This window comes from Coenobita brevimanus, chromosome 111 (assembly GCF_032717465.1).
Source record: "Coenobita brevimanus isolate Jiangsu-jjx chromosome 111, ASM3271746v2, whole genome shotgun sequence".
Taxonomy (NCBI): Eukaryota; Metazoa; Arthropoda; class Malacostraca; order Decapoda; family Coenobitidae; genus Coenobita; species Coenobita brevimanus.
Window position 1 is genome coordinate 19,566,495 of NC_137064.1, and position 25,791 is coordinate 19,592,285.

At 42.8% G+C, this 25,791-nt stretch overlaps 1 protein-coding gene across 1 annotated transcript in view; it reads left to right on the forward strand.

The window, feature by feature from the left end:
• Positions 1 to 18,860: 18,860 nt before the first annotated feature.
• LOC145417729 (uncharacterized) overlaps positions 18,861 to 25,791 on the forward strand; it is a 224,527-nt gene continuing 217,596 nt past the window's right edge. The window contains exon 1 of the mRNA XM_080286329.1: positions 18,861 to 18,978. The gene's annotated coding sequence lies outside the window, so the exon portion shown is untranslated. The remainder of the gene's footprint in view (positions 18,979 to 25,791) is intronic.

The following is a 25,791-nucleotide window of genomic DNA, read 5'->3' on the forward strand; positions in this document are numbered from 1 at the left end:
TTGCTAAGCCTTTTAAGATGGCTGTTGATGCAAGTGATACAGGAGCTGGGGCTGTTTTGCTGCAAGAGGATGATTAGGGTATTGAACACCCTGTATCTTATTACAGTAAGAAGATGACTGCACCTCAAAAGAACTACTCAACTGTTGAGAAAGAGCTTTTGGCCTTGATTTTGGGTTTACAGCATTTTTCATTTTATTTGTGTTCTGGTTTTGACCCCATAGTCATTTATACCAATCATAACCCACTGAAATTCCTCAGTAAGTTTAAAGATAAAAATCAGAGATTGACAAGATGGAGTCTACTTCTTCAGGAGTATTCATCAGACATACAACATGTCAAGGGGAAAGAAAAAGTTATTGCAGATTGCTTATCTAGACTTTAGATGGATTGTTTTAGAGTAATAAGAAATTTCCTTTGTAAATTTCTTTTTCTTTGTGGGGAGGTGTTACATAGTTTATGATTTCATCATCCTTCGTGTAATTCTAACGTACAATATGCTGCATGTTTGATCACGAACGTGTTCTACCTCACTCCCCCCCTCCTCCCTTATAGTAGAGTAAGTCGTTCTTTCTGTTGTTCAGAGCAGGATTGTCAAATCTTTGTCCTCATGGCTTCATTTGCGCGTCCTTCTTATAAGTTGTATCAAGCTCTGCCGGCCCCTATATAATGAGCTCAGTCTCTGCATTATTGCCACTTAGATCTACTCCTCATTTTGTTCACATCTCCTTCCTCCCCTGTACAGTTGTTATTATTGTGAGTGCTCAGGAAGTCTCCAACCATCTAGCAGCTGTGTAATTTGAGTATAACTGTTATTGCATTTTTTCTTGTACTGTGTAGCGTAAGGTGTTAATTCTTAGGCCTAGTGAGGTTTTTGTGATTCATGTGTTTTAGGTGTCAGCCCTTATTAATAATATTTTGTATCTGTAATAATATATCTTGCATTCACTGAGTATTATCTGGTATTCTCATTTTATCAGGACTGACTTAGATAAATTTACTCATGCTAATTTCGTGTTAATAGAGGCTATTGCAGTTAACCATATATTTAACCTGTTTTTTTGCCATTACATTATCCTTATGAGTCCTGAATGTTTTGTTGTTAGTTTGAGCATTAAACTTTAACTTGTAATTTTACCAAACTCTTTTGTTTTTAACCTGGAACTTTACGGGACAGTAGAGATTTTTAGTATTCTCACTTAAAGTGTACGTTATCTTTCTCTGTTCCGTAACAATATATCTATCTATATCTATCTATCTATCTATCTATATATATATATATATATATATATATATATAAATATATATATATATATGTGGTGTGTGTGTGTGTGTGTGTGTGTGTGTGTGTGTGTGTGTGTGTGTGTGTGCGTGTGTGTGTGTGTGTATTGTTACGGAACAGAGAGAGATAATGAACACTTCAAGTGAGAATACTAAAATCACTACTGTCCCGCAAAGTTCCAGATTCAAAACAAAAGAGTTAGGTAAAATTACAAGTTAGAGTTTAATGCTCAATCTAACAACTAAACATTCAGGACTCATAAGGATAATGTAATGGCAAAAAACATATTAAATATATGGTTAACTGCAATAGCCTCTATTAACACGAAATTAGCAAGTGTAAATTTATCTAAGTCAGCCCTGATAAAATGAGAAAACCGGATAATGCTCAGTTAATGAAAGATATATTATTACAGATACAAAATATTATTAATAATGGCTGACATAAAAAACTTCACTTGAATCACAAAAACCTTACCAGGCCTACGAATCAACAGCTTATGCTATACAGTACAATAAAAAAATGTAATAACACTTATACTCAAATTACACAGCAGCTAGATGGTTGGAGACTTCCTGAGATGTCACAAAAATAATAACAACTGTACAGGGGAGGAAAGAGATGTGAACAAAATGAGGAGTAGATCTAAGTGGCAATTAATGCAGAGACTGAGCTCATTATATAGGGGCCGGCAGAGCTTGATACAATTTGTAAGAAGGAAGCGCAAATGAAGCTATAGGGGACAAAGAGTTGACAGTCCTGCTCTGAACAACAGAAAGAACGACTTACTCTACTATAAGGGAGAAGAAGGGGAGAGTGAGGTAGAACACAGAAGCTTGGTCACTCTGGAAGCCACGAGGCGAATCGTGATCAAACATGGTGCATACTGTGCGTTAGAATTATACAAAGGATGATGAAATCATAGGCTATGTAACACCTCCTCACAAAAAAAAGAAATTTACAAAGGAAATTTCTTATTATTCTAAAACAATCTGTCTAAAGTCTAGATAAGCAATCTGCAATAACATTTTCTTTTCCCTTGACATGTTGTATGTCTAATGAATACTCTTGAAGAAGTAGACTCCATCTTGTCAATCTCTGATTTTTATCTTTAATCTTACTAAGGAATTTCAGTTGGTTATGATCGGTATAAATGACTATGGGGTCAAAACCAGAACACAAATAAAATGAAAAATGCTGTAAACCCAAAATTTAGGCCAAAAGCTCTTTCTCAATAGTTGAGTAGTTCTTTTGAGGTGCAGTGAACTTCTTACTGTAATAAGATACAGGATGTTCAATACCCTGATCATCCTCTTGCAGCAAAACAGCCCCAGCTCCTGTATCACTTGCGTCAACAGCCATCTTAAAAGGCTTAGCAAAATTTGGAGCAGCGAGCACTGGCTGACTTAATAGGATAGCTTTCAGTTTGCTGAAAGAGGATTCACAGTTATCGGTCCAGACATATTTAACTCTCTTTTTCAGTAGGTCTGTAAGTGGTGATACAAGAATTGAAAAGTTAAGAACAAATCTCCTGTAATAACCTACCATTTCCAAAAATCTTTGTAACTCTTTCCTACTTTTAGGTTTGGGAAGATCACTTATAACCTGAACCTTAGCTGCTGGTGGTGCAACGTGTCCATCACCATTTACGTACCCAAGGTACTGAACTTTAGCTTGACCAAACTCACACTTTGATAAATTAGCTACAAGATTAGCCTGAACCAAACGCTCAAGAAATTTACTGACATGGCATAGGTGATCTTTCCAGTTGTCACTGAAGATTAATACATCAATATATATATTTTTTTTTAAATGCGAGGAAGAAGGAACCAAAGGCCATGAGCCCGCAGTAACAGTTCCCTCCAAGAGAAAAACAAAATACAATATAGAGCCAAATTCAAGATCCGATCATTTTGAGATGCCTGGACACACTGCGTTTGAAAGACTGGAGATCATAGGCAACAGGAAATACAGACAGAGGGAGACAGTTCCAGAGCTGACATGTTGCATAAATGAAAGACTGGGAGTAACGGTTAACTCTTGCATTAGAGAGTTGGACAGAAAAAGGATGAGAGTTTGCTGCCAGACGGGTTCTTCGCGCCCGTCGTAGAGGTGGAGGAATGCAAGCAGAGAGTTCAGAGGAGCAGTGACCATTAAAGTAGCGATAGAAAAGAGATAAAGATGCAACAGTGCGGCGAAGAGACAGAGGTTGAAGGGAGTCAGTAAGAGGAGGAGAGTTAATGAGACGAAAAGCCTTTGCCTCCACCCTATTGAGAAGAGCTGTATGTGGGGAGCCTCCCCACACATGAGAGTTGTACTCCACACAGGGGCGGATAAAACCCCTGTATAGAGTCAACAATTGTGCAGGGGTGAAGAAAGTGCGGAGTCGGCTTAGCACACCCAATCTCTTGGAAGCAGATTTTACAAGAGATATATATGATATTTCCAAGATAAGTCCCGAGTAAATGAAACCCCAAGCATGTTCAAGGATGATGCAGGATTAAGCTGAATATTATTAAACATTAGTGGGTATACCTGTGGAAGATTTAGTCGGGTTGATAGGTGTAAGAACCGAGTTTTAGATGCATTAAAGACAACCATATTATTTTTACCCCAGTCAGAGATACGAGCCAAATCAGACATTAGGTGTGCCACAGCCTCATCCCTTGCTTGTTGAAGTAACTGTTGAGATGGGCGTTGCGGGAACCGAATGGAAAGGTGAAGGGTGGAGTCGTCAGCGTATGAGTGGATAGGGTTAGATGTACAGCTTAGAAGATCATTGATGAATAAAAGGAAGAGAGTTGGTGATAGGACAGAGCCCTGAGGAACACCACTGTTGATAGATCTAGGAGAAGAACGATGGCCGTCTACAACAGCGGCAATAGAACGACCAGAAAGGAAGCTAGCGATGAAGGCACAGATAGAAGGATAGAAACCGTAGGAGGGCAGTTTGGAAATTAAAGATTTATGCCAGACTCGATCGAAAGCCTTTGAGATGTCAAGTGCAATGGCAAAGCTTTCGCCAAAGTCCCGAAAGGAGGATGACCAGGAGTCTGAAAGGTAGGTGAGAAGATCGCCAGTGGAGCGTCCCTGACGGAACCCATACTGACGATCGGAAAGAAGGTTGTGATAGGAAAGATGCCTTAAAATTTTTCTATTAAGAATTGACTCGAAAACTTTTGAAATACAGGACGTTAAAGCAATTGGACGATAGTTGGAGGGTTGGGAGTGGTCACCCTTCTTTGGGACTGGCTGAATGAGAGCAAACTTCCAGCAAGAAGGAAAGGTACAAGTTGACAGACAAAGGCGAAAGAGTTTGCCTAGGCAGGGTGTAAGCACAGAAGCACAGTTCTTGAGAACAACAGGAGGGACCCCATCAGGCCCATATGCCTTGTTAGTACTGAGGCCAGTGATGGCAGAAAGTACATCAACTGAAGAAATTTTAATGTCAGCCATGAGGAAGTCAGAGGGGGGAAGTGATGGAGGAACAGCACCGGAATCGTCTAAGGTAGAATTGGAGGAGAAAGTCTGTGCGAAGAGATCTGCTTTATCAGTAGAAGAAATAGCTACAGAACCATCAGAGTAGAAAAGAGGAGGGAAGGATGATGAGGTAAAGTTGTTAGAAAGATTTTTGGCAAAATGCCAGAAGGAGCGGGAGGAATTCGAGTCGGAGAGTTGAGAGCATTTAGTATGGATGAAATTATTTTTAGTAGAGCGAAGAACAGACTTAGCACGATTCCGGGCAGAAACGTAAAGATGGTGTGATTCAGGGGTGGGTTGGCTCCGGTACCTTTTGTAGGCCCTCTCCTTGTTGCGGACAGCATTAGAACAAGCGTGATTAAACCAAGGCTTTCTTGCATTAGTCAAAGGATATGAGAAAGGAATGTATGCTTCCATGCCCGAGAGAATAACCTCCGTAATGCACAAGGCACACTCAGATGGCTCACGGCCATGGAAGCAATAATCATTCCAGGGAAAATCAAAGAAGTACTGCCTGAGGGCCTCCCAGTCCGCGGCTCCAAAATGCCACAGACGACGGTTCACTGGAGGGTCCACAGGCGTACCGGAATGATAGGACAGGTTAAGGTAATAAGGTTGTGATCGGAGGAGCCCAATGGAGAGAAAAGATTAACAGAGTAAGCAGAAGGATTAGTTTTGAGGAAGAGGTCAAGTATGTTGGAGCTCTCTCCAAGGCGGTCAGGGATACGGGTAGGGTGCTGTACAAGCTGCTCTAGGTCATTAAGGATAGAAAAGATGTAGGCTTGTTCACCAGGTGGATCCGTGAAAGGAGAGGAGAGCCAAAGGTGGTGGTGAACATTGAAATCTCCAAGAATGGAGATTTCAGAGAAAGGAGAAATGGATAGAATGTGTTCCATCGTAGAAGTAACATAGTCGAAGAATTTTGACACCCTGCCAAACCCTCTGTTACAACATTCATGAGCTTCTGAAATGTGGCTGGTGCATTCTTCATACCATATGGCATTACAGAACATGCAAAAGTCTTTCCTAGTGTTACAAAACATGAGATCTCCCTAGCACGTTCAGTCATAGGTACTTGCCAGTATCCCTTTAACAAATCAAAACTTGCTTATGTACCTAGCCTTTCCGATCTTGTCTATGCAATCTTCCACGCGAGGGAGAGGGTAAGTGTCTGTTTGGTTATCTGATTAACACGTCTGTAGTCGATGCAAAGCCGCTGTGACCCACTTGGCTTAGGGACTAGAGTGACAGGAGAACTCCACTCGCTCTGACAGGGCTCAATCATCTTGTGGTCCAACAGGCAGCCAAGCTCCTTCTGGATGAGAGGAACTTTCACTGGGTTCACACGGTAAGAAGGCAGTTTAATTGGCTTTGCGTCTCCAACATCGACATTATGCATCAACACAGTGGTTCTTCCTGGAGTGGCACGGAACACTTGCGGGTACTCCTGCAGTAATGCCGAAAATTCCTGCCTTTCCTCGGGAGCTAGATTAGAAAGCTTGGTCTGGAGATCATTCATGATATCAGGATTCTTCCCCAAACTATCACTCAGGCTCATGCTGCATGGGAGAACTTCACTTGCAGACTTGGGTGGAACAGCTACAGTGCAGACTGGATTATTTTCGTCCCACCTGTGATATAACTTTAGCATGTTGATGTGACAAAGTTGCTTGTTCTTCCTACAATCTGGTGTGGGGATGACATAGTTGACATCACTGAGTTTCTTCTCCACGAAATAAGGACCACTAAACTTGGCTTGAAGAGGTTGCCCATGCACCGGTAGCAGAATCAAAACCTGATCTCCTGGCTGAAAGTGGCGTAACCTGGACTTCTTATCATACCAAGTCTTCATCTTCTCCTGAGCAGCTCCTAAATTCTCTCTCGCCAGCTGTAAAGCAGTGGACAGCCGTTCTTTGAACTTCATCACATACTCCAGCAGGTTGACGTCATCTTCCTCCGACAGCCAGCATTCCTTGAGTAGCTTAAGGGGTCCTCTTACTTCATGGCCAAACAGTAGTTCAAAGGGTGGGAAGCCCAGTGATTCATTTGGAGATTCTCTTGCGGCAAATACAACGAATGTAAGACCTTTATCCCAGTCTTTCTGATGTTCCAAACAGTATTTCTTGAGCATCGATTTGAGTGTTTGATGATATCTCTCCAACGCTCCTTGGGTCTGGGGATGGTAAGCTGAAGACGTGATCTGGGTGATGCCCAACTCTTTCAGAGACTGCTTGAAAACATTTGACATGAAATTACTTCCCCGGTCTGACTGTACCTCCTTGGGCAGACCAAACTTTGTGAAGAACCCTAGCATTTCCTTAACCACGTTCTTTGCTAAGATATTTCTAAGTGGAATGGCTTCAGGATAACGAGTAGCCATATCAATCAGGGTCAACACATAAGAAAATCCTGAAGAAGTCTTAGGAAGAGGGCCCACAATATCCACTAACACACGGGTGAATGGCGCCTCAAAAGGAGGAATGGGAACTAGAGGTGCAACCTTTTCGGTCTGATTACACTTCCCCACAACTTGACAGGTGTGACAAGACTTACAATTCCAGGAAACATCTCTGAAGATACCTGGCCAGTAGAAGTGTTTCAAAATGCGTGCCACAGTCTTCCTCACTCCAAGGTGTCCTGCCAAACTGGAATCATGAGCCACTCTAATGATATCCTGCCTACAAACACGAGGGATGACAACTTGATGTACAACCTCCCACTCACAGTCGGCTGATGCTGTTGGGGGTCTCCACTTCCTCATAAGTACTCCTGACTTTATATAATAACAAGTAGAAGCACCAGCTGACTCTTCCTCACTGCAAGCAGAGTTAGCTAGACCTTTCAACTCAGGGTCAGCAACCTGCAACTCAACCAACTCTTGACGAGACAAATTATCAACACTACGGGGTACTGCCTCATCTGGTGAGTGGTCCAAATTAGCAAGAAAAGTGTCAGCTAGGATAACATCATCATCATCATTATCCTCTAAGTCACCAGTAACTTTAGACTTCGCCCTAGTGACAGCACATGCAGAGAACACGTCAGGGATATCACAATCTTGGGTCGCAGCCACTGGCTCACTAGACAACTGAGGAGCTGGACACACTTGACTTCCACCAATATCATTTCCAAGTAAGAAAGTTACACCTGACATTGGGAGTGTCTCAACCAACCCAACCATAACGGAACCATTAACAAAACCAGACTCTAAATTCACTCTGCACAGAGGGACAGAGAAGTAATTATTCCCTACACCTTGTAAGATTACAGTTTCATCAGAGGAATTAACATTAGAGCCTAGAACACTGGTCAGCATAAGGGATTGGCAAGCACCTGTATCACGATATATTTGAACTGATTTCCTGTTATTACTGTCCAGAGGACTGACAAAACCATCAGACAGGAAATTAGCACATGAACTCTTGAGAGTGTCACCCACGTTACTGCTCAAAAGAGTAGCTTCATCATGAGAATTTAAATTACCCCTCAAAGCAGGTTCAGTTAACTCGGTTAAAGAATTCTGGGAACTCTCAAGGGTGGACACTAGACCAATTGACTGAATATTTAAAGACTCCTTTTTGTTCACATCACTCTGTCTCCTGAAACATTTCTCCATAGTATGACCAAGCTTACTACAATAAGTACATTTACTTTTCTGAAATCTAGAGGTGGAGCTGGTATTTACTTCCTGAGAAACATCATCTTTATTCTCTATCCTGTTACCTGTACTCTGAGTAGAGGCAACGTACTTACTCTCAGCTTTCCTTTTTTCTTTAGAATATCTCTTGTGCGTGACAGAAATAAATGGAGAGAAATTGTGAATGAATAAGTGATGACGCAGCCCTGAGGGGATATTCTCCCGCATTTGGTCTGATCAGCTAGTCAGGTCAGGTGCGGGTAAGGGGATGGGTCTGTTATGATGTGGCAGGGGTAAACCAGCTCTGCTGTCGGGCCCTGCTGCGGATGTCACTGATTGCATTGCGCAGTTGACCCTTGTGCGGTGTGGTGCGGTGAGGATCTGTCTGTTCTCCCCTTTGGGGCTAAGATGCGAATGAATGTGTTTGAATGGATGAGTAAATGGGGAGTGTGTCGTCCTGTCTCGGCTACCTCCCTTTCCTTGGGGGAAGCAGCCTAGGTATATAGATAGAGATAGATCTCTTGTGAGTGAGAACATATTCATCAGCTAAAACTGCAGCATCAGACAAATTATCTATTCTTTTCTCATCATGATACAAGCTTACATCTTTATTAATACACCTTTTGAAGTCCTCCAGCTAAATCATCTGCTTAAATTTATCAAAATCAGAATTTACATTCTTAGAGTTTAATCACTGCTCTAACAGATCTTCTTTGATTTTTGCATACTCAACATGGGATTGCTTATCTTGCTTATAAGTTGTCCTAAATTTTACTCTATAGGCTTCAGGAACAAGCTCATAGGCCTTAAGAATCAAGCTCTTAACTACATCATAATTATCAGATTGATCCTGAGGCAAAGATGCATAAGTTACTTGAGCTTTACCGGTGAGAACAGTTTGAAGGAGTACTGGCCAATACTTTTTGGGCCAATTAAAACCTGTAGCTACCCTCTCAAGCAACTGAAAATACTTTGTTAAATCGGATTCATTAAAAGGAGGGACAAGTTTAACATTTTTAGCCACATCAAAATCATCAGAGTTAGATGATCCAGTTCCACCTTGTTTCATGCGATACTCATGGTTTGCCTGAATCCTAGCAAGTTCAATTTGTGCCTCCTGAATACGAGCCTGAGACTCAGCCTCCTTAGAACGTGCCTGAAACTCAGCCTCCTTAGCACGAGCCTCTTGTAGGGCTAGCTGCAACGCTATTTCAATTTGCGTTTGCTCATCCGGAGGAGTTACATCAAACAAGCTTTTATTAATCATGTCAACAATTTGATCTTTAGAATGATGAGAGTGAACAGCAATTCCCAATTGTTGAGCAACAAGCTTAAGTTCATTCTTTGTTCTGTTTTCTACATCACACACTGTTTTTACATTTGACAAAAAATCTTTGGCTTCATCAAGAGTAGTAATAGTAGACATCATGAATAAATCAGTCACAAAATATCAAGCATTATCCTTATGATAATATCCTGAATATCCTGATAAGAGGTCGCCAAATTTATGTTACGGAACAGAGAGAGATAATGAACACTTCAAGTGAGAATACTAAAATCACTACTGTCCCGCAAAGTTCCAGGTTAAAAACAAAAGAGATAGGTAAAATTACAAGTTAAAGTTTAATGCTCAAACTAACAACTAAACATTCAGGACTCATAAAGATAAGGTAATGGCAAAAAACAGGTTAAATATATGGTTAACTGCAATAGCCTCTATTAACACGAAATTAGCAAGAGTAAATTTATCTAAGTCAGCCTTGATAAAATGAGAAAACCGGATAATGCTCAGTTAAAGAAAGATATATTATTACAGATACAAAATATTATTAATAATGGCTGACATCAAAAACTCCACATGAATCACAAAAACCTTACCAGGCCTACGAATCAACACCTTATGATATACAGTACAAGAAAAAAATATAATAACACTTATACTCAAATTACACAGCAGCTAGATGGTTGGAGACTTCCTGAGCACTCACAAAAATAATAACAACTGTTCAGGGGAGGATAGAGATGTGAACAAAATGAGGAGTAGATCTAAGTGGCAATTAATGCAGAGACTGAGCTCAGTATATAGGGGCCGACAGAGCTTGATACAACTTGTAAGAAGGACGCGCAAATGAAGCCATAGGGGACAAAGAGTTGACACTCCTGCTCTGAACAACAGAAAGAACGACTTACTCTACTATAAGGGAGGAGAAGGAGGGAGTGAGGTAGAACACGGAAGCATGGTCACTATGGAAGCCACGAGGCGAATCGTGATCAAACATGCAGCATACTGTACGTTAGAATTATACAAAGGATGATGAAATCATAGGCTATGTAACAATATATAAAATCCCTTGTGTGTGTGTGTGTGTGTGTGTGTGTGTGTGTGTGTGTGTGCTAAGACAACCTTTTTATCAGGAAGAATTCAGTCCTAGGTGGCCAGATCCACAATGGATCTGAAACTTGCAGTGATGGAAGAGATCCTGTGTGATGTATGTATGTATGTGAGTGAATTTGTTTGGATATAGATGACAGTGACTGACGCTTCCTTCATCAGCACCTGCATTGCGGTATAGCCCCATTCAGAATTTCCGGAGCCACTGGCGGTGGATGGTGTTATTGTCAGCTGCATCGGCATTCATCGTGGACGTCACAACGCCAAAGACACACTGTGGACCTGGCAATGAAGCATTGTTTATCGAAGATGATGCTCATTATAATGAATTGCCCAGAAAATGGGCCCCAAGCTGTCGATCACAGAGAAAAGATACGGAGCAACGACTCAACGTTAAAATTGCGAGGCTTTTACCTTCACGCCATCTACTGCACAAGCTAGATAAGGGAGAACGGGAATAAAAGAAAATGGTTATAGAGTAGACCATGGTTAGATTATGAATCGGGAACAGATAGGCCTGCCACGTGAAACTACGTTAATTTTATCAATAGTTAATTATATGGTGCATGAGCATCCCTCACCTCTGATGTCATGTGGGTGATGAATAGTGTCCAATATATTGTATTTTGACGACAAAGATTCATATCAGTGATAATAGTCTGCGACTCAGAATATAATGGATGTATTAATAATACATACAAGAATATTATAGTGTATTCATTGGGTAATGGGTAGGACAGCTTGCCAAATACATGTTAGGTTACATTATCATCCCGAAAACATGCTGAGGGGAAACAGAAACTCATAGTCATTTGTTGTTTTAGCTCTGTTACCAGGTAATCATAAATATCATGCTGATTTAACTGAAAAAAAAAAAAAAATCTTTCCATTGTTTTCAGATGCACTTCTACCACATACCTGTGCATATAGTGGCAAAACAATAAATACCCCCTCCTGTGTGAAACACACCATTTGAAAACAAAAAATTTAATGTAGTTTACACCCACTGCAAATTGACTCAGGACCTACACACAGGATTGCTATGGGAGAGTTGTCTGTCTTCACTTTGTGTTTCCACCTCTACTAAATGAATTTTTTGGGCAAAAAGCAACTGGCAACTCCTCTGGTGTTGGCGAGAGGTGGTGAAACACAGCACGTCAGTGCTTGCCCAGAAGTGAGAGTGGGAATACACTGTATGTTACCGTTGCTCCGAGCTTGCACCTCCCTCTTTTATCATATGCATTACTGTTTTCCCTGTTATTTTCCTAGAGTCGAGTTGTCATGCCTGGAAAGTACTGCTCCAGGGATGAAAGGGTCCGTATCATTGCATGGAGGCAGGATAATGTCCCTATCAACAAGATTTGTGAACGAACTGGACGCGCAAAGTCGACCGTCATGAAGATTCTTGCTGCAGCACGTGGCCTGCCACCTGATGTCGTACCAGAGCACAAGCATGGCGGTGGAAAGAAGGGGACGACTTCCAGAGGTACAGATAAGCTTCTGAAGAGGGAAGTAATCAAGAATCCTCGACTGACAGCAGCAGGATTGAAGAGAATGCATCCCCGGCTGTTACAAAACGTCTCAGTTCGAACTATCCAACACCGCTTGCAGAAAGAGCTGGGTTTGCCAAGCCGCACCGCAGCCAAGAAACCGCTTCCCACTGACCGCATGAAGAAGCAGCGCATTCAGTTTGCCAAGAAGTATGCCCACTGGACATCGGATGAGTGGAGAAAAGTTGTTTTCCGATAATAGCACATTTCAAGTGTTCCAGGTGCTTTCTGCCAAGGTTCGTCACCCTGCCTCCCGTAGTCAATATGACCCTACTTACGCGGTGCCGACTGTTAAGCATCCACAATCAGTATGGTATGGGGGTGTTTCTCAGGTGAAATGGGAAGGGGAGGCCTCTATTTTCTTTCAAAGAACTTGATGAATGGTGGCCGGTACACTTAAGTTCTGAAAGATCATTTGTTAAACTTTTTTGCTATTCATGAGTGCGACTTATTCTTGCACGATTTAGCTCCATGTCAAGAGTCAAGAAAGGTGACCAAATGGCTTCAGGGTAATCGGATTGAGGTCCTCGAGTGGCTGGCAACAGTCCGGATCTAAATCCCATAGAAAACTGCTGGACAAAGATGAAGAAAAGCATGGCAGAGAAGAAGACACCCAAGCTGGACAACCTCAAGACTGAACTGACAAATGTTTGGTGCAAAGAAATGTACTTAGATTACTGTAGAGATCTAAGTGATTCCATGCCAAAATGCATCCAACTGATCCTGGGAAACATGATTTCATGAACAACCATTGTGATATACAATGATTTCTGTATTTTTTAATACTTTGTGGGGGAGAGGTCCTAAGTCAATTTGCGGTAGCTGTACATGTTTCTGAAGCTGGAGATAAATGTGTGTCAGTGCACGTAATGGAATACATATGTAGATTAATAAATACATACATCCTGTATATCTACTGTACAGTGTTACCTACCTGTCTATGTGCCTATCTCTATCCATCATCTAACTGTATGTCTATCTATATCTGCATCTGCCTATCTGTCTATCTATCTATCTGCGAATAAATTAATAACAAGCGATTAATAAATATGCTAATACCCACAGGGAAAAAGGAAACAGGAAATATCAACATGTGCTTCCTTTTCCCTGTGGATATCATCTGTGTGTGTGTGTGTGTGTGTGTGTGTGTGTGTCTGTGTCTTCTCCACAGTGTGGTTTTCTACACGACTATTCCCAAATCATTAACAAAACACAAGTCAATTTTAACCACTTCACAATATCCTATACCTTGGGTTTTCACATACTTTTTCATGCAAAATCGGCAATTCAGAGGTTCGGTCAGCTAAACCTGAATGACATCCGCCTGGAAGTAGCAACAATAAGTAGGATAATCGTAATGAAGGCCAGTAACTTATACGTCTGAATATATATTTGCCTATACACTCGCGACCTTCACCACTTGCCTTGTCAACCACAATTACTTGATATGAATAAATTCATTCATCATTCATCATTCAATCCTACGTTGACCCAAGAGAAGCGCAGGAGCCCGGGGCAAGGCAAGTTAGTCCTGACATTTAAGATGACAGTGACCAGTCTCACTCATCTCTAAGTGGCAATACGTGAGCAATAAACCCCAACCAACCCTTGGATATAAACCTTCACCGGCTCAATCCGATTGGAGCTCCGTAATTACCTACTAAATCACCAGGCACCAAAATACGGTTATATGGTTACCACCCAGCGTAGTAAATGGTTTCCTGGTGTACAGGAAACCATATGGCTTGTCACTCAGTGTAGTCACCCACAGGCAGAAGGAAGAATAAAGAATAAAGGAAAGAAGGACAGAAGAGGGAGTGCAAAGTCACCCGTAGGCAGAAGGACGAGGAAAGAATGAAGGAAAGAAAGACAGAAGAGGATGGAAGGAAAGAAGGATGGAGGAGAGGAAACGGCAGACACCCAAGAGCAGTACTACATCCAGTGAGTGGATGGTGAGCGCCCCCACCCACCACAAATGAGTAAATATTATAGTATTATTTTTCCGATAATAGCACATTTCAAGTGTTCCAGGTGCTTTCTGCCAAGGTTCGTCACCCTGCCTCCCGTAGTCAATATGACCCTACTTACGCGTATATATATATATATATATATATATATATATATATATATATATATATATATATATATATATATATATATATATATATATATATATATATATATATATATATATATATATATATATATACCTCGTGGTTTAGGAAAATTTGTATTTCATTACATGGTTCCTCCCTGCCTGTTATGGTAATTTCCCTTTATCGGTATACGAGTAATATCCTTAAATAATAGATGGTGCATATCTTCAGTGTCATTTTCACAACATCAGTAATAGGGCAAAATATATGAATAGTCAGTAAACACTGATCATGTGAGGGCCGGTAAATAATGTCTTACGTTGCGAATGTAGCGGTATTACTTCAGCAAGTTCACGTGTCTCATATCAGTGCTCAAATTTCCTTTATCATACGTGTAATGAAGCATAATATTCCCTACAGATTTTTGTATTAGGCATACGTGCCGAGGCACAGCTTCAGCTGATGTGACTTCCTAATTTGCACCTGCATTTATGACCGTGGTATACTTGTTTATGCATAATAGTTTGTTTCACATGTTTTACACACCTCTTTTTGTACTTTGGGAAGAAATGATACCGTAGGTTTGTTCCAGTTCGTCGGTTTTTCTTCTTCTGGGTATAAAGGACCACGTCGAGGACACGACCCACTCCCTTCCTCAGCCGATGGTGCAGGGTCTTAGGTCACAGGCGGGTGAGCTGCCCCGACGATCGCAGGAATCTACACAGCAGGCACATAATTGTAGACGTGTATCAGGGTCACCGGATCCACCAATAAGTAGGAGAGGGAGGGAGAGGCGGGGTTATCCAAGGGTAGCCAAATGGTCTTGGAGGGCCACCCGGTGGGAGGGAAATATGGGACACCAGAAGAGGAAGTGCTCAACAATCTCCTCGGTACGGGGACACCAGGGACAGCACGGGTATTCTATAACACCTAGACGGTGTAGGTGTCCATTCAGACCAGTATGGCCAATGTGCAGGCGGGTGAGGGCCATGTCCAGTTGGCGGCAGGGATGGCAGGCCCAGGGGTGAGTTGCAGCATCAGCACGGACGAGTCCTAGGGAGGTTGCATCTAGATCAAGGGAGAGGGACTGCTCCCAAAGAGATCTGCAGGCTTGTCGGATACGGGAGCTGAGAGCATCTGGATCTACACGAGTGAGATGTTGAAAGTGGAGGGCTTGCTGAGCTGCGTGGTCCACAGTTTCATTGTCGCGAATGCCAACATGTGAAGGGACCCACTGAAGGTGGGTATAAAGGACCATGGTCGAGGACACGACCCACTCCCTTCCTCAGCCGATGGTGCAGGGTCTTAGGTCACAGGCGGGTGAGCTGCCCCGACGACCGCGGGAATCTACACAGGGAGGGAAGGCAAAAAAGACAAGGAGGGAGTGAACTGCACAAACTAGTCGCACATGGGAGGATGGTCGACTGGAGAGGAGGAGCTGTAGAGATGATTGAGGGTCTGTATAAAGCACTGCTGGTTGGGGTGGCAAATGGCGTTTTACAAAAGTCAGTGCCTGGAGGATGGCGTATAGTTCTGTAGTGAGGGCAGAATGGAGTCCAGGTAGGATCCAGGTCTGGCAGAGGGAGAGGTCTTCAAAGTACAATGCTGAAGGGTAGGAGGCAGAAGGGGAGTATGAACCATCAGTAAAGATTCGAAAAAAGCCTTCATAGAGAGAGGTATCCATAAGGTGGAAAATCTAGCAGGCCAACAAAGCATCAGAGGACTTCCGAACGGGACGGGGAGGTCTGGGGAAACCATGGGGGAAAGGTCAAGCCATGGAGGGACAGGGGAGATAGGGAAAGTGGGGGCAGAAGACGGGGGTGGGATAATTAAGGTATGACAGGCCTGTAGGCGACGAAAAATGAAGGGTGGGTTTGCCCGAGACCATCGAGGGGGAAGACTGACTAGAGGGACACGAGAATATAGGATAGAGAGGTTCATCGGTTTTTCCCACGAACAAAGAAGCGGTGTCCAGTGTTTTTAGGTATGTTTATTTGTACCGCCACTCCTCCTGGCATCTCGCTTCGCAACTTACGTTAACAAACGACACACCGGCGATCACAGTGCCATCTGCTGACCAAGCCAGCTCGTTACGCTGGTCTCGTGTTCTTCCGTAAGAGTTAATATTCCTTATCTTTTCTCCGTGCTGTCGATGCAAAGCGTAGCTTGGTATGTCCCCGCCAAGCCTTGTGCACGGACTCGCCATACAACCTCCATGACAGGTTCACTGTGCGTAGAAATGATACTAAAGATAAGCTAAGTCTACTAATGACGAGTGAAGGATATGCCAGAATCTTCTTTACGGAAAACAAAACCAATGTGCAAGTTTTAAACATGCGAATATTATACTACTACTGCAATGAACAAGAGACTTAAAATTAATGAACACTGTCAAGCCTCTCTCTCTCTCTCTCTCTCTCTCTCTCTCTCTCTCTCTCTCTCTCTCATTAAAAATCTAAGAAATATGTGGCGGTGATAGCAGTGCTTTATATGAGAATGCTGTGTTCACCTTGTATCAAATCTTCGACACAGCGACAAACCTTCAAGAAGCTGTATATGTGTGTGTGTGTGTGTGTGTGTGTGTGTGTGTGTGTGTGTGTGTGTGTGTGTGTGTGTGTGTGTGTGTGTGTTCAATTGAGGTATTTTTGTTACACCAATATCAATAGTCGGGACCCCTACAAACCCAGATGAATGAGATATATGAGAACGTATTGATCAGCGGTTGCATAATCACTCAGTAATCACCCAGGAAGTTGGTCTGACCCCAAGCACCGTCATGAAATCGATAACTGGATCAAAAGAGAATGGTTGTCGGAACGACTTCCATACTTTATAATTGTCTGATAAGAGGTGAACTATAGTAGTGCTGATGAATGTTTGCAACTGAATGAGAGAAAATAGTCGTGATGAGTCACTGCTAATGAATGAGAATTTCTGTATTGAAATCAGCAATACTGGCAGCCAGATTCAGCGTTCTCGAGTCCCTGGTTTTGAGTTGTACGACTAAATCTTTAATACATCGAAATATGTAATACACCATAATCACTTCTGTTTTGATATTTATTTAAAATATTATCCAGATTATTTGGAAGGGTTGAGGTTTTTGGAATATGCACCTTAATATGAATAAACATTTTAATATACAAGGAAGGTCAAATTTCTTGTTGAAATGGTTTTGTTAATATTCTTTTGATAGAGAACAGGAGCCACACGGACAACCCTCCTGACTGAAGCACGGGTGTAAAGTATACTTAATACCTCACCGCAGGTTACTGTGTACGAGTATAGAGGAATTCTTTAACAGAGAAATAAGAATTCTGAAAATTAATCTACAAGTTATGGATGAAAAAGCCGTACCATTACATAGTGTTCATTAAAAAATATATTTACAGTATACAGGTTGTCACAGTATGATTATATTGTGATACATGACCGCTACCGGAATACATGGCCCAAGTACGCTGGGGTTCATGCCAAATGATTCTGCATAACCCGGCCACTCACTAATCACAAAGTTAGTTGTGTTTAACCCCAAATAGTCCACACTTTCATGCACCTACGCTCGTACTCACACTGGTATTTGTACTCACTCTCTCTCTCTCTCTCTCTCTCTCTCACACACACACACACACACACACACACACACACACAGCTGCCTCTGGGTATTTCAGGTGATTCTAAGATGCAATACTAGGTTATAATGCCATTATCTGCAGTATTATACCTCCATATATTACCGTGATTTCCCATATTTCAGAGAGAGAGAGAGAGAGAGAGAGGTTCTTACGGCCTTGCCTAATTGTATTTAACAGGAATGAGTCATACTCGTAATGTGCCGTCATGTGATATCATTTTGTGATACATTTCCTTAAATTGTAGGATAAAGTGACAAAAGACGATTCAATTGCGAGCCTGACTCAAGTAGCTTAAATACATTTAGACAAGAATAATTAGGTACTAAAACACACACACACACACACACACACACACACACACACACACACACACACACACACTTCTCTTCTCTTTACTACTGTTTCACCATAGCCTTTCCCTCTCGTCTTTACATATTTTTTATGATTATTTTTCTAATTCTACTGTACTGTACGTATGTCCGTGCTCTTGTATTGACCAAGCTGATTTGAGCAAAGTTCGTGTTATTGTGTGTGTGTGTCTGTGTGTGGTCATACAGAATTCTTGTTTAAACGCTAACAGCTGCAATAACTGTAACAGTACAGCAGGGAGGCAGGCACACTTGTCTATCAAGAAACAATAAAGACATTAAATCAGATAATAAAAAGCGCGGCGTAGGACTGAGGCTTGAGGGGCTGGCGGGCGTGGCATGATGCTAAAAATAGCAGACATGGGTGAAGCAGCTATTTCAGCACCGCGGCTTGAGTGTTCACCAGTGTCACAGCGGCAGCACCCACGTCTAACCGCTCATTTACACTACCCGTCCACACGGTCACACACCATACAATACTGCACTAAGGCTTAACACAGGAAGAAAGATTGATAAGAAGGGCAGTCACTAAATATGAAGGTAAGGTTCAGCATTTCATGGCTGAGTGCTTCTAACAACTTGTACTTTTGCATTTGCCGTTATGACAAAAATGAAAAATCTAACACCACATCATTTCATCCAGGTTGTTCATAAAGTGCAAGTGCTTATTATATGCAGTCTCCTAGACCTACACAATCCAGAAGCAAGAGAAATTGTCTAGCGTTATCCAAAAGTATGGTTTTCAGGGTTAAACCTGATGCATTCTTAATCGATAGTTTATCTGCGGGCTTCAGGCTATTCCCTGTGGCGAGTAAGATCATCTAGTGATAGAGTTGCTGATGATCAGCCCTAGTCTGTCTGGCCGAGCACACCCATCAACCGTCGGCATGCAGTCGCCAATGTTCCCGTGTGTTGGACAGTGCCTCTCCACAGTAATGCGTGCGGAAAAGTGTGGTGATTTGGTTCCTTAATGAACACTGCATGTGTGTTTCCATCCAGTTAACATGGGCACATAGTAGGCTCCACATCACCCCGTTATCTGGTTATATGGTTACTATCCAGCGTTGTAAATGGTTTCCTTGGATGCAGGAAACCATTACAGCCACGAAGTGACTGAAGTGCCAGTCTACAGTTAGTATTACTGTAATACTTCGCGCCAGCTAACTTGTCTGTAGAATCACACCCTCTAAGTCACCATGGGAGACTTACAGGTATGAAAGGTCAGCGTGAAATTTACGAATAAATATGAACATGCAGTACTGTGTGACACAGATGACCATTTTGTTAACAGAAAGAAAATGAACTCGATAGAGCCAACTGTTAGAAGGTTGAGTCTACAAACAAGTTGGCTGGCAGGGAGTAAAGCGAAATGTTACTCCGTTTACCCTATGTGGTTTGACTAATCATAGTAAATTAATTCAGTCTGATAACACATTTAATTACTTCATTCTTGTTAGACTCCTCCGGTTCAAAAAGTCTCTCCTTTTTAATTCGTTACTAGTTCGAGAAGTCTCTCTTTTTTTTAATTCATTCTTTGCTAGGCTCCTCCAGTTCGGGAAGTCTCTCTTTTTTAATTCATTCTTGCTAGACTCCTCCAGTTCGAGAAGTCTCTCTCTTTTTTTTAATTCATTCTTGCTAGCACTCTCGCGCACGCATAAGTTTCAGAAAGTTTCCAGGCACACGATTCTATTCACTGGCGGCCAGCCCGTGCGCCGCTGAAAACACGTACCCTCGTCTTATTTTCGCCACCCAAACCTCAATATACTACCATGAAACCTACAGTATAAGATCTTATTCGTCGATATTAATCATAGCTGATAAGCACACGCACATAAAAAAAGGAAAACACGAATAAAACTAGATTAGGAGGCCCTGAATAAAATTTTGCAATGTCAATTATACTTCCCAACATCACCATTCGAATGCTTTCCATCAGAGGGTACCGAGGGGGGGGTGGCCACGCGGCCATGGCCCCCCTTTTGCAATTTGTAATATATATATATATATATATATATATATATATATATATATATATTTACATATATATATATATATATATATATATATATATACATATTTATATATATATATATATATATACATATATATATATATATATATATATATATATATATATATATATATAGATATATATATATATATATATATATATATATAAATTGTATATTCCATATGGCCTCAAAATGATCATAATATTGACCAAAATGCAAAATTTTCTCAGGGGGGCGGGGCTTACAGCGTCCTCCCGAACCCTCCAGCTGTAAGGGCTCGCTGCGCTTGCCAGTCACGAGCTTCACAGTTAAAAAGATTAAAAAAAAAAAAAAAAAGGCCCCACCCTTTTCAACTTTCTGGGTACGCCACTGCTTTCCATCACACAGGAAAATGTTGGTATAAGTTTTGACAGAGAATTTCATCAGCTTTCTAATGAGAAATATCCGGTTGTGATACGATTTGTAGTTTTCGAGAAAATAGCCAAAAACTGAATTCCATTTTCAACAAAAACCTTTTTTGTACAGGGAGCTTTCCTGCAAAAGTTTTCTTGCACACCTTATGTTTTTTCATAATATTGTGTAGAATTTCATGAGCTTTCTCATAGCCCGAACAGATATTCGATATGCCTCATAGTTTCCGGGTAAATTGCAAAAAAACACTGGGTACTCACGGACGTGCGTCACTTTCATCATGCGCGCACAGCAAACGCTATGTTCCCGCCCACGTAACAGTGACTTTTTATCAGAGATATTACATTGTTGTGTCCTGTACATACATGGAATTTACTGCTCTTTATCATGGTTCGTACAGGAAATCGATACGTCCAATAGTTTTCGAGTTTTTTGGCTGACAAAGTGAGATTACTCCGAGCGTTTTCGACTGTTACCACAAGCGAGAAAAAAAAGAACACAGTCTGTTCCCCTGCCTTTTCCTACAAAATATGCTCCCAAAGGCTTATAAATTGGTAATGAACATACATTGAATTTACTGCTCTTTATCATGGTTCTTACAGGAAGTATATACGTCCAATAGTTTTTGAGTAATAGGACGACAAAGCTAGATTACTCTTGCGATCGCTACCTAGTTTTACTGCAAGAAAAAAAAAAAAAACAGTCTTCCCCCCTTTTTGCCTGAAGACTATGCTCCCAAAGCCTTTTTTCATTTTTTTCCTTTTATGTACAGACTGTAAAATCTCCATGGGTTGTTTTTTTAGTGTTATAACCTACTAGACATGAACACTACTTTTTTCTAGTTACCGCTAATGAAGCTGTACTTTCTGTCATATGTGTAATATGTAGGAGAAAATGGTTATTTGTGTGAAAAGTATAGGGGTATTGATAAGAGGTCAATATATATATCAACAAAATTCAGAAAACTCACTTGCTCCAGGGGTATTGACGGGCCTGAAGGACTTTGTGGGATTTGAAGATGTAGTGTGTGTGTGTGTGTGTGTGTGTGTGTGTGTATGCACCACTAGGGAATACTTCGCTTGGTATGGTACCATTCAAAGCAATCACCCACGCAAAGTGGCACATCACAAACAGGACATACAGTATGTGACTTGTGTCCTTCCTCATCTTCGCCAGGGCACACAGGGTGCACCGGAGCCTCCTATGGTTGGGGATCCTCTCCCATCTGTGGCCCAGTGTGTGATCCAACCGCACTTTGTATTTGATGACTCTACAATGCTTGATTGGATGTCCTGGTCTTCCTCGGTCCTGTCGTCCTAGAGGTGCAGCTGCAGGGCTGGGCATGGCAGTGGCAGCAGGTTCTCCTGATGGACCAGGAACTGCTGATAATCATCTCAGCACCCGTGCTGGTCCTGCAGGCGATGGTGGCACTGGCTCCTGTGCTGGTCCTCCTCCTGGAGATGGTGGTGTTGGTACCTTTGCTGGTGCTGGTCCAGGAGACAGTGGTGATGGCACCTGTGATGGTGCTGCTGCAGGTGCCGCAAGTGCCAGAGGTCCTACTGGCCGTTGGGTTGGAAGGTCAGGGGCATGGTGGATGACGTGCCCTGATGCGGGCCACTCTGCTTCATCAAAGTGGAGGAGCTTGTCCACTATCTCCTCCACAAAGTCCAGTAGACTGACTAACCTGCATGAGCACTTCCTGTACAGGGCAAACACGTTGAACATGGCCATCTTGATGAAATAGGTTACCTTCTTGGTTTCACAGTCCGTCACTGCTCAAAGTGGTCCACCCCACCCATGTGTTGATTATAGTCCTCCACCACGATGGGCTTGTCCACAGTCGTCTGGACATAGGTTGTCCAGGACCTCTGGTCTTTCCTTGAACCTGCTTCTGGATGGTGCTTGTGCTGTGGAAAGTGGAGACCATGTTGATGATGCATTTGTCCTTCCACAGCAACACCATCACGTTGTCCTCATGCATCACTGCCATGCTCTCCTCTGGCAGCTTCTTAGTCCTGGCGATGTCCTGTAGCCGCTTTGGTGCTCGCCTTGCCAGGCGTAGGGCCCCACACACGTAGGTTCTTGCACTGAAGAGGCATTCACACAGGAATACAGAGTTATAATAGTTGTCCATGTAGACTTTGTATCCCTGATCCTTCAGTAGGTCTACGAGGCTCCAAACGTTGGTCTCCAGCACCTTCTTCTGCTCCGTATACACCTCGAAATTCCAGATGTACCCGGAGGAAGCCTCAGCCAGGATATAAAACTTGATGGAATACTTCAAGGGCTTCATGGGGTTGTGGATGCAGAAGCTGAGGTGCCCCTTCCACGCCAGCGAGCCCTCGTCCAGGCTGAGGTGCTCCTCGGGTAAGTAGGTGTCCTGGAACCACTGAAGGAGGTATTCCATCACTGTGCGAACCCTAATAAGCCAGTTGTGATTGTCTTGGGGTATAGCAAGTGAGTTGAAGTCATGGAAGTGTTTCAAGATGGCCTTGAAATGCCTCCCACTCATCACGTGCTGGAAAAGAGGGTAGTTATGGAGACGGGATCTCCTTCAGTAATGCCTGATGGTCAGCATATTCACCAACCCCCATGAAGAAGTACAGCCCCAGGAACTTGGCCATTTCCTCTTCTTTGCAGAGGAACCATGCGTCCAACACAGTCCACAGGAATGACACGTAGCTGTTGATCTCACAGGTGAAATACAACAACAACTCCCTGGTGAAAAACAGCTGGAAGAACTGGAGAGGCATTGTTGGTGGATCCACCCTCATTCCTGGGGATCCTGTAAAGGGCTCATTAGCTGGTGTGAATGGGCCACTGCTCCACCCTGGATCCTCTGCAGCAACACCTGCCGCAGTGGTGGCAGTGGGTCAGCGTACTGACACCCTCTGGACTCCTCGGACACCCCTTGGCCACCCCCCATAGCCAGACTGTGGACCACGCCAGCCTCGTTGAGGTGGTGAAGGTTCTGACGATGAGGACGAGACTGTCTCCTGCTGCTGCCAAACGCTGGGGGAGATGAATGCTGCCGGAGACAGCGCCCTTGTCAACAAGGCACGGGATGACAACACAGTCCCATCCTGCACCAGTTGCGCTGCAGACACTGCGCCACGTGCAGGTGCCGGTGTCTTGTAACTAGGCCCTGCTACCAGTGACATGGGCTCGGCCAAGGGGGAACTGGAGGCTAGAAGTGGAGAGACCGCGATGGCCATTGGAGCGAGAGGTCCAAGCAAAGGCGATGCCTGTCATCCAAGTGAAGACAATGGCTGAGCTGATGGTCCCAACACTGGTGGTGGTGGTGTCTGCTCCCGTCATGGTAGGGGTGGAGGCAAAGCCGCCTGAGGGGAACAGCGTTGGACATCGTCCCAGTCCTCCTCACTTGAAGCATCGCTCAGCTGCTCATCCTCGTCACTCTCGGTCTCCTCCTTGAAGAGAACCTTCTGCCACTCGTCAGAAGACAAACCCCTCTTCTCCATTGTGGCAAGCACTGACACACACAGAAAGTCCAGTATGAGCTGTTTAGGTTCTCAGCTGAAAAACAAGAGATATTATTCACTGTCACGCAACACCTTCCATTGAGAGTAGCACTACACAAGTGATCTTATATCTTTCCATACGGCCAATTGCTGCACCGTTTACGAACATTTCACAAACGATAACTTTTCAGTGTATTTGCACGGTGTAATACCTGTCCACTTTCGTCCATAGGTGTGTGCCACACACACACACACACACACACACACAATATATATATATATTTATATATATATCTATATATATATATATATATATATACACTGTATATATATATATGTGTGTGTGTGTGTGTTTGTGTGTGTGTGTGTGGAAGTGTGCATGGAAAAGTTTGGAAGGAATGAGAGAGTGTTTTTGATCGGTGATATGAATGGTAAAGTAGAGAATGTGAAGGTGGATGGAATAGTTGGTGAGTGGGGTGTGCCTTCTGAGATAGATGACAATGGCAGTGCGTTAGTGGACATTTGTCCCGGGAGAGGGTTGGTGATAGCCAATACCCTCTTCAGGCACTAAATGATCCACAGGTATACATGGAGAATGATGAGAAGGGTGGGTGGTGAACTGAATGAAAGGAAGGCAATGATAGATTATGTTTGTATGGATGAAAGGATGCTAAAATGTGTAATGGATGCAAGAGCTTATAGAGGTTGGGTGAGTGGACTTTCTGACCACTACGTGGTGGTGGCCAGAATTAAGGTCCAATTAGAATGGAGAAAGAGAAGAAGGGAAGGACGGGAAGAAGGAGTATTTGTATGGAGAGTGGAAAGGTTACAAGAGGATGAGAAAAAGGCAGAATATAAGGGATAAGTGGAGGAACGATTGGGCAAATATGAACTGGAGCAGATGGGGGGCGTGGAAGGTGTGTGCAGAATATTAACAGAAGAAATATGTGCAGTATGTGATGTGGTGTGTGGGATGAAGAGAAGACGGAGGGGTGTGCAAGGAACAACGTGGTGGAATGAAGAGGTGAAACAGGCTGTGGCACAAAAGAAGAAAGCATACAATGAATGGATGAGAAATAGGGGCGTGGAAGAAGTTGAGAGGTGGAAGAGAGAGTTATATGTAGAAAGAAAGAGAGAGGTGAAAAGATTAGTAAAAGAGAGTAAGAAGAGAGCGGGTGAGGAATTTGGAAGGAACTTGAGTGTAAAGTGGAGGGACTGTAAGAAAATGTTCTGGAAAGAGGTGAAGAGAGTAAGACAGGGTGGAAGTGAAGTTAGCAGGGGAGTGAAAGATAAAAATGGTAGATTACTAGTGGAGAAGGGAGAAAAGTGAGCAGATGGAGAGAACACTTTAAGGAATTGTTGAACATAGAGGATGGAAGTAATGCGAGAATAAGTGGCTGGGGAATGGCTGGGACAAGTAGGGAGGTGAGAAGACAAGAAGAAATCAGTAG